We start from the raw sequence: 18,884 nt of genomic DNA on the forward strand, positions 1-18,884 counted from the left end.
TCGGGTTTAATGATGTTATTAGGAGACCGCCTGCTCCTAGGATAGGATGCACGTTACCCTGGGGAGATGAATAAGACCCCTCGCAGCAGCCTCCAGCTGCTTACCGCTCAGAGAATTAGGTGAATTCGGAAGAACAATCCTCTCCGCGGCTTGCGGGAGGAAAGGTGGGTTTGCTGATTGGGAAACAATGGAAGCACTTGGGCTGTGCTTGGGGCTTTCACAAAGAACGTTATAAAAGGGCCCATCTCTAGACTTTATGACCACATCCACGGTCCTTCAAAGCAGGGAACAAGAAAAGGCTAAATCACAAAAGAGACAATATAGATGTTTATATTTGTTTCTGTTTTTCAAACTAACTTATGGAAAAATAACTGTGTAAGACGTTAATCATTTCTTGTTTGTTCTAGAGTAGTTCACTTTTTTTTTTTAAGCAGAATGCCAATTTGTTAACTTACAATGTGGAATAAAATTACCAACTGAAACAAATTGCATGTGTAGGCTGCTCAGTGCATTATCTTCCAGCAGAAAAATCTATAGGGGAAGCTAGAATGTAAAGTTATTTGATTAATATGGAGTCAGAGCAAGGAGATTAAATTCAATGATTAGGTCATTAAACCCTGATACCCCTATGCTAACAACTCCACATGGGGTTGTTCCTGCCAAGGAGATTAGAATCAGCTGTTCATACTTGCTTACCTACTCATTCTTGTTCTTAGCATACGTAATTTAATGGTTAAGGGTAGGGGTTTTGGAGTCGAGCCTCTGCCACTTATTAACAGTGTTGAGCAAACAACTAACCCTCTCTACTCCTCAGGGTCCTCAGTCTGTAAAATTGGGGTAATAATCATACTCTCATAGGATTGCATCAAGAATTAAACAAAATCATGCAAGCAAAGTCTTTCGCACAGTATCTAGCACATAATAGTTAGCTGTAAAAAATAACCCTTCGGTGGCTTCCAATTGCTGTTAGAATAAAGACCAAAATCCCTACATACCCTTAAAGGCCTCAGTGTGATTTGGCTGCTACTTCTTTAACCTCATCTTGTGCCACTCTCTCCTTTTTGTCTTCTACTTTGCATTCTTTTAACTATTAACAGTTAAATTTCTTAATTGATTATGCTCAAAACAAAGCACGTTTTCATTGATTTATATGTTTCGCATTGTCCCTTCCTCCCACAAATATTTACAAGCGTTTCTGTCAAGCAGACCCAGTATTGGTGCCATGACAGACTTGGTCTCTGCCCAACCATAGCTCTAAATGAGGGGAGATGCCTGGCTAATTCCTCCCCATCCTTCCCACCCAGCTCAGCTGCCACTTCCTGGATGTAGCCTTCAGCTGCCTCTTTCTGGATGAAATCTTCACCTACACAGATTTCTCACAGGGTCCTGTGTTTTTCTACATGGCACTCAGTGCTCTTTGAAATACAGATTTGGTGATTATTTGATGAATGTCTCAACTCCCAATTAGATTTGTAAGCTCCATGACAATAAGAAGGTGGTCCGTTTTGCTCAGGCTTTGTTGCTGAGAGCCTGACACACAGAAGGTGCTTAAGAATGTTTGTTGGAGGAGAGGGAGAGAGAAGAGAGGGAGAAAGGGAAAGAGACACAAGGAAAGGATGAGTAAATATAAGGGATGGCACAAAGAAGTGGAGAAATGAGAAACCCTGGGGATCATGTAAAATCAATGAAAAGAGCCACCGCGTTGTTTTAGTCACCAGCGTTATAATTTATAACCCTGAGAGCTCTTTCCTAACAGGGAAGCTCATCGTCATCCTGTTCTGAGAGGAATGAGGTATCCGATTCCATACATTAGTGCCCTAAGGCTGAAATAAACTAGGAGGGGTTATTGGTTTATTTCATATTTAACATGAATGAGATTTGTTGAATGTGAAATGTTGCAAAACACATAGAAAAAATCGAATCGCCTAAAGCCTCCGGATCTCAAACCAAAGAACGTTAATGTGGCAGTAGTTCCATGAAAGAGGCAAGGTTGGTATTGGATGAACTGGTGTGTGGGACTCAGCAAATATGATGACTCCAGGTCTTATCCATCTGCCAGTTAAGGAGAGAGTACCAGTAAGTAAGAGAAAGCATGTGCAGTGCAAGAAGCTGTTGATTTGACAGGAAAACAGAGGGAGATGACACTAGGTATATCAAAAAGCAATAGTAAAGTGTGGAGCTGTTGAGAAGAGAGCTCCTAAGCTTTCCAGACTGCCTTCTATGTGATGACAGGACAAGAAGAAAGAAATCTAGGCCAGACGTCTCCAAAATTGTGCCAGTTCTTTAGGGCCAAAGCTCAGACATGGCCTCAGAAGCAAACTAGCTCTAGTGGGTTCTGAAACAAGTACTATGTGAATCCCCTCAGTGTTAGGCTTCTTGTAGTCTGTTTTTGTTTCTCTGTTTTTCTCTCCTGATAATCAGATCTTTTAACAATCCCAGTAGGTAGACAGGGATGGAAGAATGCATAGGGTACAATGAAGAAGACACTGAAGGAGACAATAATATGATGATGATATCTATAATTTATCGTGACAGGCACTTTTCTAATATCTGTGCCTCACAACAATTCCAGTGAGGCATATATTATTTCTCTTCCTATTTTATACATGAAGGAACTAACATGTAATTCTCCCAGGTCACACACCAAATCAGTAGTGGACTTGAAATTGGATCTGAGCTCTAAATTCATGTTCCTTGCTACAAGTCATAGGATAGATACTTCACACTCCCTGAGGTAATTAACCATAAAATTTGGTTTGTATCCTCCCATACCTTTTTCTATAAACATGCACGCGCACGCACACACACACACATTTACCTGAAACATGGATTTTTCTCTTAACAATTTACATGGCCATTTCTCCAGGACACAATATAGAGATAGAAATCATTCTATTTTTTTTTTCTCTTTTAAAAAAATTCTGATAAAATGAACATAACATTTACCATTTTAAAGTTCTGTGACATTAAGAACATTCACATTGTTCTGCAAAATCATTCTTTTTAATAACAGTAAAACATACTATATTGTGACTCCATACAGTTCATTCAACTGTTGCCTTAATGGTTGGTATTCAAGTTGTTTCTCATTTTTGCCATACACACAATGCTGATGAAGGTAACATCTTTGTACATATACTTTTGTGAAGCAGTGTTTTTATTTTTGTGGATGAGATGTCTCAAAGTGGGATCGCTGAGACAAAGGATATGTACATTTTTACGTTAGTAGTTACAGTCAGATTACTTTCCAAATGGCTGTCAAAACTTCCCGTGAGAAGTATGAGAAGGGTAGGAGAATATCTAGAAACCACAAAGGAAAAAAAAGACTGATAGACTTAACTACATAAAAATGAAAAATTACTGTGCAAGTAAAAGACAAACAATAGTAGAAAACATTTGCAATACATATGACAGACAAAGGCTTAGTACCAATTGATGGGAAAATGACAAACAGCCCATGAAAACTAGGAAAAAGAGTGTAAGTGAGTAATTCACCCAGGAGGAAATGCAAACGTACGAAATGATACTTAACCTCATTGATAGGGAAATGAATTAATTCATTTGTACAGTGAGTTTGGGAAAAACAAGACGTGTGGAGGAGGGGAGGGTAGAAGCAGGAATCTAAAGAACAGGAAGCTCCGTCTCTAGCTCCCCCATTAGTTTGGCCTTTAGTGGAGCTTTCGTTTTTCTGATGATTGATCCTTATGTGGCTTTTGATTGTTTGTTGTTTTGGGGCATTTAACTCAGAAAGAGTTAAAGACATTTAGTAAAATTGTTCTAACAAAGTCCCTTCCCTAACTATTTACTTATTTATATAAACAAGGTTGCTCAGTGCTTATACCTATAAAAATGAAAAATAGATCAGTAACGAACCCTGTCTCTTTCTAGCAATAAGTAATATTCTTTCATGGATTTTAAACTAGTATACATACACACACGTGTGTTTATATGTTTTTCCTTTTTTGATTGATAATTATAAAAAGTTAGAATATATTTATTTTGATCAGTCGTTTACTGATTATTGGTAAGTCAAGCCAAAGGAAATTTTGCTAACTCTTAGACACTTATAGTTATAATAAACATTTTCTGATATATGTATTTCAATTTATATGCATATTTTGGTCCAGAATAGGTGATAGGGTGATCAATAAAAGACTTGCAAGATAAAATATAAAATATATTACACTAGTATAAAATTCTGCTGGGGAAGTAGATTGGAGTTCACAGAGAAAAAGAAATAATACAAATTTTTGCACTATTAAAGAAGAATTTTTCATGTACTTTGTTTTTTTTTAAATGAATTTATTTTTGTCTGTGTTGGGTTTTCATTGCTGCGTGCAGGCTTTCTCTCTAGTTGAGGCAAGCGGGGGCCACTCTTTGTTGCGGTGCGCGGGCTTCTCATTGCGGTGGCTTCTCTTGTTGCAGAGCACGAGCTCTAGGCATGCAGTCTTCAGTAATTGCAGCACGTGAGCTCAGTAGTTGTGGCTTGTGGGCTCTAGAGTGCAGGCTCAGTAGTTGTGGCGCACGGGCTTAGTTGCTCCAAGTCATGTGGGATCTTCCCGCGGACCAGGGCTCGAACCTGTGTCCCCTGCATTGGCAGGCGGATTCTTAACCACTGCGCCACCAGGGAAGCCCATAATCAGATATTTTGCAGCGTTTCTCCAACCTTGGTGGCAGTGACATTTTGTGCTGGATAATTTTTCGTTGTAGGGCACTATTCTGTGCACTATAGGATGTGTAGCAGTATCCCTGGCCTCTACCCACTAGATGCCAGTAGCAACCCACCCCCACAGGTTATGACAACTGAAAATGGGCTCCCCAGTTGAGAACCACTAAGCTATTGGAAACATTGCAAAGTTATAGTTAACGCTGCAGTTCAAAAGTCAGGGTCCAAGTTGTGCCCTGTCTGGAAGGCAGCCTTGCTTTCAGTCTCTGAGGATTGAGATGAACTTGTAAGTCCCTAAAAGTCTTCCCTGATGAAGCCCACAGCCCTGCAGGGTGTAAGGCCCCTGTGTGTGGACTACTATAGACGTGAGTCTCTGGGAATAGCCTGACAGGGAATAAATAGTCCCACTTGGCTGGGCTTTTGGACCCTGGATGTGGGAGCAACACAGGCGAGGAGGGGTGGTGAAGCAGATTGGAGGCTGGCCACTGCCCTCACTTCCTAGAGATGAAGCCATAGTATGGAGAGGGCCTCCCAACCTGAGATCCAAGAACACCAGCTGACCAGACATATCTCATCCAATTGAGCCTAAGCACCGTCCAGGAACACAGGACTGTGTGTCTGTGGCGCTTCACCTTTACCCTAGGGGCAGGACATTTTGGTGGATGCCACTATTTGCTCTCCTTGCAGGTGACACTGGACCTGGACAGGAAGTGGCCCTTGCTGGACAAGTTCCTCCTCAGTTAAATTGCTCAAAACCTGCAAATTCAGTGCTTGTGGTCCAGAGCCACAGGGAAATGCCAGCTCCCTGCAGCACAGTGGTTCATAACCCTTTTTGTAGGTCTGCAGAAAGCTGGGGATCTCTCCCTAGAAATACGCAGCACATATACTCACACACATAATTGAATATGTAATTTCTGAAGCTCAACCATATACTACAAGTTAAGAATCCTTTATAGTATCTCATGAATTTAAATTTACATTCCCTAGTAACCTGCAGTCCCACCTCTAGCAACCTATTCTTTTTATTTTTTTGAGTTTTTGTTTATTTTATTTTTTTAACATCTTTATTGGAGTATAATTGCTTTACAATGGTGTGTTATTTTCTGCTTTATAACAAAGTGAATCAGCTATACATATACATATATCCCCATATCCCCTCCCTCTTGCGTCTCCCTCCCATCCTCCCTATCCCACCCCTCTAGGTGGACACAAAGCACCGAGCTGATCTCCCTGTGCTATGCAGCTGCTTCCCATTAGCTATCTATTTTACATTTGGTAGTGTGTATATGTCCATGCCATTCTCTCACTTCGTCCCAGCTTACCCTTCCCCCTCCCTGTGTCTTCAAGTCCATTCTCTACATCTGCGTCTTTATTCCTGTCCTGCCCCTAGGTTCTTCAGAACCTTTTTTTTTAGATTCCATATATATATGTTAGCGTATGGTATTTGTTTTTCTCTTTCTGACTTACTTCACTCTGTATGACAGACTCTAGGTCCATCCACCTCACTACAAATAACTCAATTTCGTTTCTTTTTATGGCTGAGTATTATTCCATTATATATATGTGCCACATCTTCTTTATGCATTCATATGCCAATGGACATTTAGATTGCTTCCACGTCCTGGCTGTTGTAAATAGTGCTGCAATGAACATTGTGGTACATGACTCTTTCTGAATTATGGTTTTCTCAGGGTATATGCCCAGTACTGGGATTGCTGGGTCGTATGGTAGTTCTATTTTTAGTTTTTTAAGGAACCTCCATACTGTTCTCCATAGTGGCTGTATCAATTTACATTCCCACCAACAGTGCAAGAGGGTTCACTTTTCTCCACACCCTCTCCAGCATTAATTGTTTGTAGATTTTTTGATGATGGCCATTCTGACTGGTGTGAGGTGATACCTCATTGTAGTTTTGATTTGCATTTCTCTAATGATTAGTGATGTTGAGCATCCTTTTATGTGTTTGTTGGCAATCTGTATATCTTCTTTGGAGAAATGTCTGTTTAGGTCTTCTGCCCATTTTTGGACTGGGTTGTTTGTTTTTTTGATATTGAGCTGCATGAGATGCTTGTGAATTTTGGAGATTAATCCTTTGTCAGTTGCTTCATTTGAAAATATTTTCTCCCATTCTGAGGGTTGTCTTTTTGTCTTGTTTATGTTTTCTTTTGCTGTGCAAAAGCTTTTAAGCTTCATTAGGTCCCATTTGTTTATTTTTGTTTTTATTATCAACCTATTCTAAAGAAATATTAGCATTTGATGTGTAAATATGTTGTGTGTGTTTATATCAACATTTTTTGTAATAGCAAAAATATGGAAAGAGCCTAAATGGATACTAGCAGAGAAATTGAAAAATTGTTCATTCATTCATTCACAATGGAATACTATGCAGCTATTAAAAAGAATGAGGAGCTTCCCTGGTGGCACAGTGGTTAAGAATCCAGCTACCAAGGCAGGGGACACGGGTTCAAGCCCTGGTCTGGGAAGATCCCACATGCCGCGGAGCAACTAAGCCCATGCACCACAACTACAGAGCCTGCGCGCCTAGAGCCCGTGCTCCGCAACGTGAGAAGCCACTGCAGTGAGAAGCCTGCGCGCTGCAATGAAGAGTGGCCCCCGCTCGCCGCAACTAGAGAAAGCCCACTCACAGCAACGAAGATCCAACGCAGCCAAAAATAAAAATAAGTAAAAAATAAATAAATAAATAATAAATAAAATTTAAAAATAAAAAGAATGAGGTACAATTATATGTATGGATTGAAAATAGGTCTGTGATATTCTTCTGTATAAAAAAATTGAAACAATTTTCATCTTTGTAAAAATTATTGCATATGTGTAAGTACAAATGTGTGTGTGTGTGTGTGTGTGTGTATATATATATATACACATTTATATAGATATATAAACTATGTTTGGGTTCATAGAATAAATACTAGGAGTCTAAGCACCAAGCTTTATAGCAGCTACTTCTGTGGGGTGAGATTTATGCTTTTCCTGTATTCACTCCTGTGTTATTTAAAATTGTAAAAATTTGCAACACTTATTTCTGTAAGTTAAAAATAATATTAACAGCAACAACAAAAGTGAGTTATCTCTAGGGTGTGGAGTGTGGTGGAGGAACCTGCTTCAGTCCAGTCAGCCTAGCCTCCCCAGGTAGAGTAGGCATTTTCTATGGCACAAGTCTCATGGGAAGGTCCCAAATACCAGACAACCTGCTTCTGAGGTGTCAGCACCACTGCAGAGCCCTCTTTGAAAAGGACAGCTCCCCACCATGCTCCATTAATTGGTCCTTTGAAGTCATTTGTCCCTAGGGAGACCACTGAATTTTAATTTTTTTAAATATACAAACTTTACAAAATAGACTGCTCTCTCTCATTCTCTCTCCCTCTCTCCCCCTCGATCCCTCCCCCCTAACCCCGCCCCCCCCCCACACCCTGGATACTGCCCACAGTCCCAGCCTAAGTTACAGTGTTCTGATATATCCTATTCCACAGTATCTATTCCAGAGATATTGCCCTAGGCATTCCTTTGGATTGAGAATTGGAGATTGGACTAAATTCATGGTTTCTGGACTCTGGCTGGGCCTTGAGAACCATCTCTCACAAACCACGCCTTGTAGATGTGGCCTGGTGTGTACAGACTCTGCCCTCTTTTTGGACTCTGGCCCATTGCTGCCACCAATGACACTGCCAGGCTCTGACCCTCTCCCCTTGGCCTCCTGCCATGCTTCCCTCCTGACGTTCCCTCAGACACACTTGGGAGCACATAAACCTGAGGGAGTCGGTGTTGAAGACTTGTATAACTCTCAGCTTTTGCTCTTGTTCTAAGCAACCAAATCACAAAAGACAGTGTCTAATAGTAAGTGGACCCCATGTAGGTTTTCCTCTTGGGAGCCGAGCATGAATACAGCTATCCCTTCCTCTTTACAGTTATTTTTTAGGCTTATTTTTTTTTTTAAATATGTATAAAAAATATATATATGTATAAAAGTAACAAAGCACATTAAGGAAAGTTTGGAGGAATAGGAATGAGAGTCCAGAAATAAACCCCATACATCTATGGTCAGTTGACGTTCTTTTTTTAAAATATTTGTTTATCTATTTGGTTGCATGGGGTCTTAGTAGCGGCCGGCAGTCTCCTTAGTTGTGGCTTGCGGGCTCCTTAGTTGCAGCTCACCAGCTCCTTAGTTGCAGCATGTGAGCTCTTAGTTGTGGCGTGCATGTGGGATCTAGTTCCTTGACCAGGGATCAAATGCGGGCCCGCTGTATTGGGAGCGTGGAGTCTTATCTACTGGGCCACCATGGAAGTCCCCATATGGTCAATTGATTTTCAAAAAGGTGCCAAGATCATTCAAGGGGGAAAGAATAGTCTTTTCAACAAATGGTGCTGGGACAACTGGATAGCCATGTGCAAATGAATGAAACTGGGCCCCTACCTCACACCCTATAGAAAAATTAACCCAAAATGGATCAAAGATATATATGTAAGAGTTAAATCTACACAACTCCTAAAAGAAAACATAGGAGTAAATCTACATTGTCTTGGATTAGACAATGGTTTCTTTTTTCTTTTTTAATTTATTTATTTATTTGTTTATTTTTGGCTGTGTTGGGTCTTCGTTGCTGCACCGGGGCTTTTTCTAGTTGCAGCGAGTGGGGGCTCTCTTTGTTCTGGTGCATGGGCTTCTCATTGTGGTGGCTTCTCTTGTTGTGGAGCACGGGCTCTAGGCACGTGGGCTTCAGTAATTGTGGCACATGGGCTCAGTAGTTGTGGCTCACAGGCTCTAGAGCGCAGGCTCAGTAGTTGTGGCACACGGGCCTAGTTGCTCCGTGGCATGCGGGATCTTCCCGGACCAGGGCTTGAACCCGTGTCCCTTGCATTGGCAGGTGGGTTCTTAACCACTGCACCACCAGGGAAGTCCCTAGGCGATGGTTTCTTATATATGACACCAAAAACACAAGCAACCAAAGTAAAAATAGATAAGTTAGACTTCATCAAAATTAAAAACCTTTCTGCATTAAAGGAAACTGTCAACAAAGTGAAAAGACAACCCACAGAGTGGGAGAAAATATTTACAAATCATATATCTGACAAGGGTCTAGTATCCGGGATATACAAAGAACTCTTACACTTCAACAATAAAAAAACAAGAAATCTAACTTTTAAATAGGAGAAGGATTTGAATAAACATTTCTCCAAAGAAGATCACAAATGTCCAATATGCACATGAAAATATGGTCTAAATCATTAGTCATTAGAGAAATGCAAATCAAAACAGTGAGTTACCACTTCATGCCCACTAGCATGGCTATAATAAAAGAGACATAATAACAAGTGTTGAGAATGATGTGGAGAAATTGGAACACTCATATATTGCTGGTGAAAATGTAAAATGGTGCAGATACTATGGAAAACAGGTTGGTAGTTTCGTCAAAAAGTTAAACATAGGATGATCGTATGACCCAGCAATTCCACTCCTAGATATATACCCAAGAGAGCTGAAACATATTTCACACAAAAACTAGTACATGAATGTTCATAGCAGTTTTTCCATAATAGCTAAAAGTTGGAAACAAACCAAATGTCTATCAATAATAAACAGAATGTGGTATATCCATACAATAGAATATTATTTGGCCATAAAAAAGAATGAAATACTGATACATACTTCAGTGTGGACAAACCTTGAAAACATTATGCTAAGTGAAAGAAGCCAGTCACAAAGGATCACATATTATGATTTTATTTATATGAAATGTTCGGAATAGGAAAAGTAGATTAATGGTGTCCAGGACCTGAGAGGAAAAGGGAATGGAAATGATTTGCTAATAGATATGCGGCTTCTTTTTGGGGTGATGCTTGCATAAGAAGTAAGGTGTGGTCAGCTGACTGGGCCAAGCATCACTGGACAGAAAACTCCAGGAGTAGATCCTTACTTTAGCTTTCAGGGACCACTCAATCTTCGATTGTTTGAGGCTCCTATTTGGGCAAAGTTGAAATTCATGGAGTTCTATCAATCTATTAACTTCCCTGGGAGAGACAACAGTTCACACACCCAGACTCAAACTAACCACCAAATAGGCAGAGGATGTGAACAATCTACAAGAAACACAAATAGCGAATAGACATGTAATAGACATGTATTCAACCTCACTGGTAGTTAAAAGAAATGCATCGCAAAACAATGAGATTCCATTTGTCATCCATCAGAATGGTAAACAAAAGTTTGGTAATGCCCAGTGTTCACAAGATTATGGGGAAATAGGCACCTTCATACACTATTCCTGGGAGCATAAACAGATTCAGCTCTCCTGGAGGGCAATTCAGCAATGTCTGTCTACATTTTGAATGCCTATTCCCAGTGACTTAGAAATTCTACTGCTAGAAATTTGCCCTAGGAATATACTGGCAAAATTATGCCAAAATTATGTACAAGGATGTTCACTGCAACATTGTCGGGAATAACAAAAAAACTGGAAAGCACCTAGACATCCATCAGCAGGGGATAAGTTAAATACACCCACGTAATGGAAAAGTATGCAATAATTAAAACATGAGGTAGACCTGTATATACTGGCATGGAAAGATCTTCTAGATGTGTTTTGTTTAAAAAAATAAACCAGTGTGCACAGCAATACGATCTTATTTGTGTTAAATTAAAAAATAGATATATGCAGACTTTTTCTTTCAGGAAGGGTACATAAGAAGTGGTGGTAACTTTTGGAGAATGGTTCTGGGGGTTGGCAGGAGGAAAAGATAACTTCTGCCTTTTATTTGATGCTTTTCTATACTATTTGATTTTTTTTAATACTATGTGAATACAAGACTTTTAAAATAATAAATATTTTAGAAACGGACAAGGAACGTGGAGGGATAAAGAAGAAGGAGAAGAGGGATCCCTTAGTTGGGAGATTATGGTTTGTCCTGACACAGGACTGTCTTGTTTTAGCTGCATTAATGAAAGCATTGTGACCGATCGTTTGGGTTTTAGGAAGGTCACCAGGGCAGCGGGCTGGAGGATGGAGAGGAGATATGAGACTAGAGTCAGGGGGACTGGTCAAAGGCTTTTGCAACAGAGCAGGGCCCAAACTGAGAAAGTGATGGCGGGGGTGGAGACACTGCCTCAGACAGGAGAGTTATTAAAAAGGGAGACTGATGGTCTTTTTTTAAAAAATATTTATTTATTTTGGCTGCACTGGGTCTTAGTTGCAGCACTAAGGGCTTTAGTTGCAGCATGCGGGTTTCTTAGTCGCGGCATGTGGACTCTTAGTTGCGGCATGCAAATTTTTTCGTTGTGGCATGCACGCGGGATCTAGTTCTCTGGCCAGGGATTGAACCTAGGCCCCTGCATTGGGAGTGTGGAGTTTTACCCACTGGGCCACCAGGGAAGTCCTGGAGACTGATGGTCTTGATGCCTGATTGGATAAGGAGGATGAGAGGGCCGAGGCATCTGCTTTGGGCAAGTGAGTGGATGGTGATGCTGTCCAAGGAAACACTCAGAAGGAAGGAGAGGGATAGAGATGGAAGAGGGTGGGAAAGAAAACAATGAGTTCAGTTGTGAACGTGCTGAGTTGATGAACATGTTGAATTGGATCATGTTGAGTAGGCATATACGGATGGAGCTCAGAGAATTCTGAGTTGGAGATGGAACACATCAGATCGACAACCAGTAGTAGTTGAAACTTAGGATTTGGGTAGACCAAAAAAAAGGCCAGGTTCAAAGTTGGACTCTATAGATCCCTGTCCTTAAGTGTTGGGTAGAGGAAGAGGAACCCTCAGTGAGGCTGAGGAACGATCAGAGCTGTGAGAGGAAAACAGGAGGGAGTGGGGTCACACACAACTGATGTTCTCTGTTCCTGGCCAGACACAACGGCTGAATTTTTAAGCTACCCTGGACTTTCTGTTTATGCTCTTGAAAAGGCCAGCCACCAGTGAGAAGGGCCCCACTCCAAGTTCACGGTCTGTAGCTCTGCTGGGCTCTCCCTGTACCACCCATCAAATTATTTCTACTTATCCTTGGTTGGCTCTGGCTCTCATTCCCCAGTTATTCTAAACGGTCACCATGTTCATTTCTCACATTTCACTTCCACTCTCATCTTTGTGGCCTATCTTGCCTTTCTACTTCAGGGGACAAACGAGGCCCTCAGGGGTGAGTGCCTTTAACATCTCAGCCCTCTCTCTATAAGTGTATCTAAAACAAGATTTACTTTCTTTCCTAGTATTCAGTCTCAGAGAATGGTGTTCAGCTCCTGTTTAGTTCTAGAGTCCCTCCAGGAGATCTCACCGACCCTATTCCATCCCTGAGCCTCAGCTGCTTGCTCCTTCCTCTGTCTGTATGGCTGTAACACACGTTGTATATTTCTCTATCACCACATTTACCTTGTGGAACCAAAGTTATCTCACTCTCTGTCTCCTCCAGTTAACTTGATCCTATGCATGAGATTTTCCCCCATTAACCTCTTATTAATATGTAACAGTCAAGCAGAAAAAATGCACATATTGTAAATGTATAGCTCGCAGAGTTGTTATAGCTCACAACTGCTGAAGAAGTCCCCTGGTTGCTTTTAAAGACAGCACTGGGCCAGTGGCTACATATTTGGGAAAGGCAGCTTTCTGCTCAATAATAATCATGATATCGGCTTGTATTTAGAGAGCAGTTACCATATATCAGGGCCTGACACGTGCTGAGGGTTTGCTATCCATTAGTTCTATACAAGAATGGCTTTTTAGGGCTTCCCTGTGGCGCAGTGGTTAAGAATCCACCTGCCAATTCAGGGGACATGGGTTCGAGCCCTGGTCCGGGAAGATCCCACACGCTGTGGAGCAACTAATCCTGTGCGCCACAACTACTGAGCCCATGTGCCACAACTGCTGAAGCCCACATGCCTAGAGCCCGTGCTCCTCAACAAGAGAAGCCACCACAATGAGAAGCCTATGCACTGCAACGAAGAGTAGCCCCCACTCACTGCAACTAGAGAAAGCGCACGCGCAGCAATGAAGACCTAATGCAGCCAAAAATAAATTAATTAATTTTTTTTTAAAGTTATCCAAAAGATAAACTTTAAAAAAAAAACGGCTTTTTAAAGGATGAGACTTGAGCATGAGCTGCCTGGTGAAACTGTGATCACTTCATGGCTGCAGACACTAGCAATTGCTGAACCCTGGGAAGTTATATTTATAGGCTCGTGGTTTATCTGAAAAGCCCTCCTCTGACTTGGCTCCCTGCCTTATTCCCTTCCTTCTTCCTAGAACTGTCCTTCCTGAGAGCAGCCTCCTGCAGCACCACCCTGGGTCCCATCACAGCAAACAAATTATTAGGTGTTTCTGTCTGGAGCTTCCTTCCACTCCAGGCCCACCTCGCCTGGCTGGGACCGTCTCCTTTCCACCCCAGGATATGTCTCCTTCCAATGACTCAAAACTTTCACCTGGGGGCTTCCCTGGTGGCACAGTGGTTAAGAATCCGCCTGCCAATGTAGGAGACACAGGTTCGAGCCCTGGTCCGGGAAGATCCCACATGCTGTGGAGCAACTGGGCCCGTGCACCACAACTGCTAAGCCTGCACTCTAGAGCCCACAAGCCATAGCTACTGAGCCCGCATGCCACAACTGCTGAAGCCTGAGCACCTAGAGCCCATGCTCTGCAACAAGGGAAGCCACCACAATGAGAAGCCCACTCACTGCAATGAAGAATAGCCCCCGCTCGCCGCAACTAAAGCCCGCACACAGCAATGAAGACCCAGTGCAGCCAAAAGTAAATAAATTAAATAAATTAATTTAAAAAAAACAAAAAACTTTTCACCTGCTTGGATGATGACTCTGGCCAGGGCTGTGGCCACAACAGGCCTGACCCTTCAGGCAGCCAAGGGTCATTTTGGGTTATCCTAAAGTTTGTTTGTTTATTTGTTTGAGACAAAAAGAGTGAGGTAGGAGCAATGAAATTTAGAAAGTACCTGGGGGGAAAAAAAAGCTGCGGAAATCCTTTTTCTAGATGTATCCATCCAGTTTAGGCCTCAGAAAGAAGAAAAGCGCAGACAAGTAAATCTGATTGGCTGAATGCAAAAGGTGTTTGTCAGGGGAAGCAAAATGCTGTCATCCTCGCAGGATAAGCTATGCGGCTGGCCCTGGGACAAGATGCTTTATCTCACCAGTGGCGCCTGAGGCCGAGGCTAGGCAACTGCAGAATCACCAAAAAGACAGTGGCCTGAGTTAGACAAGCAGGCCTTGTGAAGTGCTGGCGAGCTGAGTCGCCACCCCTCTCTGCCCTCCTTCTCGCTTTCTCTGCTCTGTTCCCTGCCCGGGCACCCTCCTCTCTCCTCACTCCTATTTCTTACGAATGCTTGATTTTTTTTTTTTTTCTTGGAAAGGGGCTAGCAAGAGTCCAAGATTTAGGAAGCTGAACAACGTTCGGGCAGATCCCCGAAGGCTCGCTCTCCCCCACGTCCACAGCCATAACTCATATCTTCTATTTCTTCTCTTCTACCAGACAAAGCCAAACACACACTAACAGTGTTAACACGATAAATATCAGCAGTCCTGACCTTTCTCTCTGGGTCCTGGAGTCGCCCTGGCTCCCAAGCTCCGACTTGCCTGTGCTTAAAGTGGATTAGCACTTACCCTAGGCCGCAGGGCCCTGCACTTGGGTTTGATGGGAATCAAAATAGAGATTACCTTATTTGACTTAAAAAAATTTCCACTTGAAAGATAGAATCCCCCAGAGAAATACACTGGGGCTTACACATACACAATTTTAAATTGGATTTTAAAAATAGTTTGCCAGCTGTTTGCTAGGTCGTGCCTTAGGTCTCATCCTTGATTGATGTTGGGTCCATCTGGGAAATAAGGCCAAGAGGGGACAGAGAGACTGGCAAGGCGGCAGGATCCTGGATGCCTGGGGACGTTCCCAGGAGCCCTGGCAGTTGTTGCCATGGGCCTTTGGAAACCCTTGGAGCCCTGGCACCAAGGGCTGTGTCTCACCCAGGGAAACTGACGGAGCGCAGACCACCTCCCCTGGACCTCATCTCATTCCGGCACTGCTTCTTCTAGGCCAAGTCCCGAAAAAAAAGAGATGAAAGAGTACTGCTCTCAGCTGGAAGGGTCTTTCACACTTTTTGTGGCTAAATACTTATTTTAGCTCCTTGTATCACCTTCAAGTGATACATACACGGGCCCTGCCCAGAATTCTCACCACCCCCTCCTCTGTTTCTGCCGGACTGCTTTTCCTCTCTCCGGCCTCAGCCAGAATGTCACTTTCTCAGGGAAGCATGAGGGGCAGCAGAGGGCGGTGGTTAAGAACACCAGTGTGCAGGGGGGGTTAAACCCTGGCTCAGCACTTGCTAGCTGTGTGACCTTGGGCTGGTCACTTAACCCTTCTGCGACTCAGTTTCCTCATCTGCAAAAAAACGGGGCTAATGATAGCACCTACCTCACTAGGGTTGTTGTGAGGACTCAGCGAGTTCGTCTATGGTGTATAGAATATGTAAAGTGCCTAGAACGTGGCCTAGTATGAAATAGCATCTGCTTTTATTACCCTCCAAAGCACATCTCCCCAGGCTCAGCTGCCTGCCGCTGCCCTGTCTCCCCCCGCTCCTGTACTTCCGTGCAGCACTCGTTTACCGCTATTGCTTAATTATCTGTCTTCTCCACGAGGGCAGGAAGCATGTCTTGCCACTGGCCAGTCCTCATAACCTAAACCCTGCCTAACTTATGACATACTCAAGAAATGTGTTGGGTTTTTTTTTTTTTTGTTATTCTATAACTCATTTTTTCTTTACGATTTCACAATTTCAACACTGAATCCTTTTTTTTTTTTCAGTATGCGGGCCTCTCACTGTTGTGGCCTCTCCCGTTGCGGAGCACAGGCTCCGGACACACAGGCCCAGCGGCCATGGCTCACGGGCCCAGCCGCTCCGTGGCATGTGGGATCTTCCCGGACCGGGGCACGAACCCGTGTCCCCTGCATCGGCAGGCGGACTCTCAACCACTGTGCCACCAGGGAAGCCCCTGAATCCTTTTTATTTATTTGTATTTTGACAATAACAATTTCATCCATAAATAAAGCTGCTTTCCACTGTTCATCATACTGTCTACCTCTTATCAAACTGGCTAGTTTAAACTCTCATGCAAAATATATCTTCTTACCATAGACTTTACTATCTGCATTATTATTTTTTTCTTTAAAAAATTTTAAAAAAATTCAGTACAGTTTTTAACGGTTACTTTCCATTTACAGTTATTACAAAATATTGGCTATACTCCCCGTGTTGTACAATACATCCTTGAGCCTGTCTTACACCCAGTAGTTTGTGCCTCCCACTACAATAAGAAATGAAAAATAAAAAAGAAGAAATGCTAAAACACAAATATGATCCAGAAGACAGAGAAACTTGGGGCTCTTGGGTCATTTTTCTCCATCTACATTTGCTACATATACGTACTTGGCCTCTTCATTTTGTTTGTCTGACTGTTAAACAAAGATAGAGTTGATGAGTTTTGAGTTCCGGGAATATGAGGATAAGGCTTTGTAATCAAGTCTTTTGAAGGAGACTTCTGCCCCTATCTTGTTTTTCAAAATCCAATTCAATATTAAATGCATATCATAGATCATATGAGAAACTGTAAAAAATGAACACCCAACTACCTACAACCCAGTTTAAGATATGTTACAACCCACACCATTGAAGCCCCCCTTGTGTACTTCTTCCCATCCCAGCCCCCTCCTAAATTTTTGTTGCTTATCCTCTTGCATTTCTTTGTAATTTTACCCTAAAATACTCATCCTTGAACCATCTGCTGGTTTTTCACACTTTTGAACTTTATATAAACGAAATTATACAGTACGTGTTCTTTGATTTGCTTTTCTCACCACTCCACATGATATTTGTGACATTCCTGTATGCCGTGGCCTATAGCTGTATCATACTCTGCTATGTGAACGCTCTGCCATTTTTTTCTCCATTTGCCTCTCAATGGATGTTTGGATTGTTTGCAACTTCTTTGCTGTTGCTGGCAGTGCTGCTGCCAACATTCTTGCATGTGACTCCTGGGGCCCACCATCAAGAGTTTCTCTGGGGTTATTTCTGGGACTTAAGGTTTATACATTTTCGACTTGTCTAGATAATGCTGAATTGATTTTCCAGAGGGATTCCAGCTTCCCATCCGGTCCCAAGCCTCAGTCCCTGCTCTGTTCATCCTCAGGTTCTAGCAGACCTGTTGGAAAGGGGCTTTGAGACAGGGCCAGAGAGAAGCCTGTCAGCTTGCACTGCAGTGACCCCTACTTCCGGGCACAGGAGGTGACAACCTTGCCTGAACAACCTGGAAAATCTCCCCCTGTGGCTTGGGTGGGGTCTGGCTCACAAGCACCACTCAGAGCTGCACCGACAGGAGCAAACTCTGTTGACCCAAAGACAAAAAGTCCAGTGAAAACCAAACAAATGTCTGGAAACAATATTCTGGCTAATCCATTCTTTTCAAGATAACAAAAGTGTTAATATTTCTTTGATTAAGTGAAAGTGGTATTAAAAAACATTAATTTCCTTGTTACAGCTTACCTTTGAATTAATTGTTTTAAAATTCCAAAGTGTCTTGAGTGTAGTGGGTTTTCAACAAATATGGACTTTTATTTGGGGCATTCGCTGCCTTGGTCAGCAGGATTATTCCGGCATCTAGCTGCCAAAGCCAAAAATGGAAATGCTCTCTCCTGTTTTCTGCAACTCTCTTCAATGATTTTATGTTGCCTGTTTAATAATAAGTTAAAAGAAAGATGTAACAAGGAAACCTGATGAATTCCTAAGGCCTGTTGTGACTTTCTCCTGGAAACTTACGTGTTTGGCCACTGTCAGCTCAACAGGGTGCCCCGGCCCAACTTCTCTGTCTACAAAGGAGCTCCAAGTTTGTTGGTCACTCACACCCCCTTTTGAGAAGGCATGTTGATCCTTCAAGAAAATGATCCTTGGGGCAGTTTGTAAGCAAAATCTGTTGTTAAAAGCAAGAAGCTATAGAAATAAGCCAGTATTGCATATAAACCTGGTTATACCTAGCTTGGGCTGACTGGTCACTTTGATTCACTAATACATTCTTTTTCTCCCGTCACATGTGGTCACAAACTCTTGCCAATTTGTCTTTTATAATGTTTCTCCTGCCCCTCCCATCATCGTGTTTGGTCCTTTTTCACCTCATGCCTGAACCATAAGAGACTGAAATCATCTCCCTACTTGAGTTCCTCC

The sequence above is a fragment of the Pseudorca crassidens genome, chromosome 14, assembly GCF_039906515.1.
Source record: "Pseudorca crassidens isolate mPseCra1 chromosome 14, mPseCra1.hap1, whole genome shotgun sequence".
Taxonomy (NCBI): Eukaryota; Metazoa; Chordata; class Mammalia; order Artiodactyla; family Delphinidae; genus Pseudorca; species Pseudorca crassidens.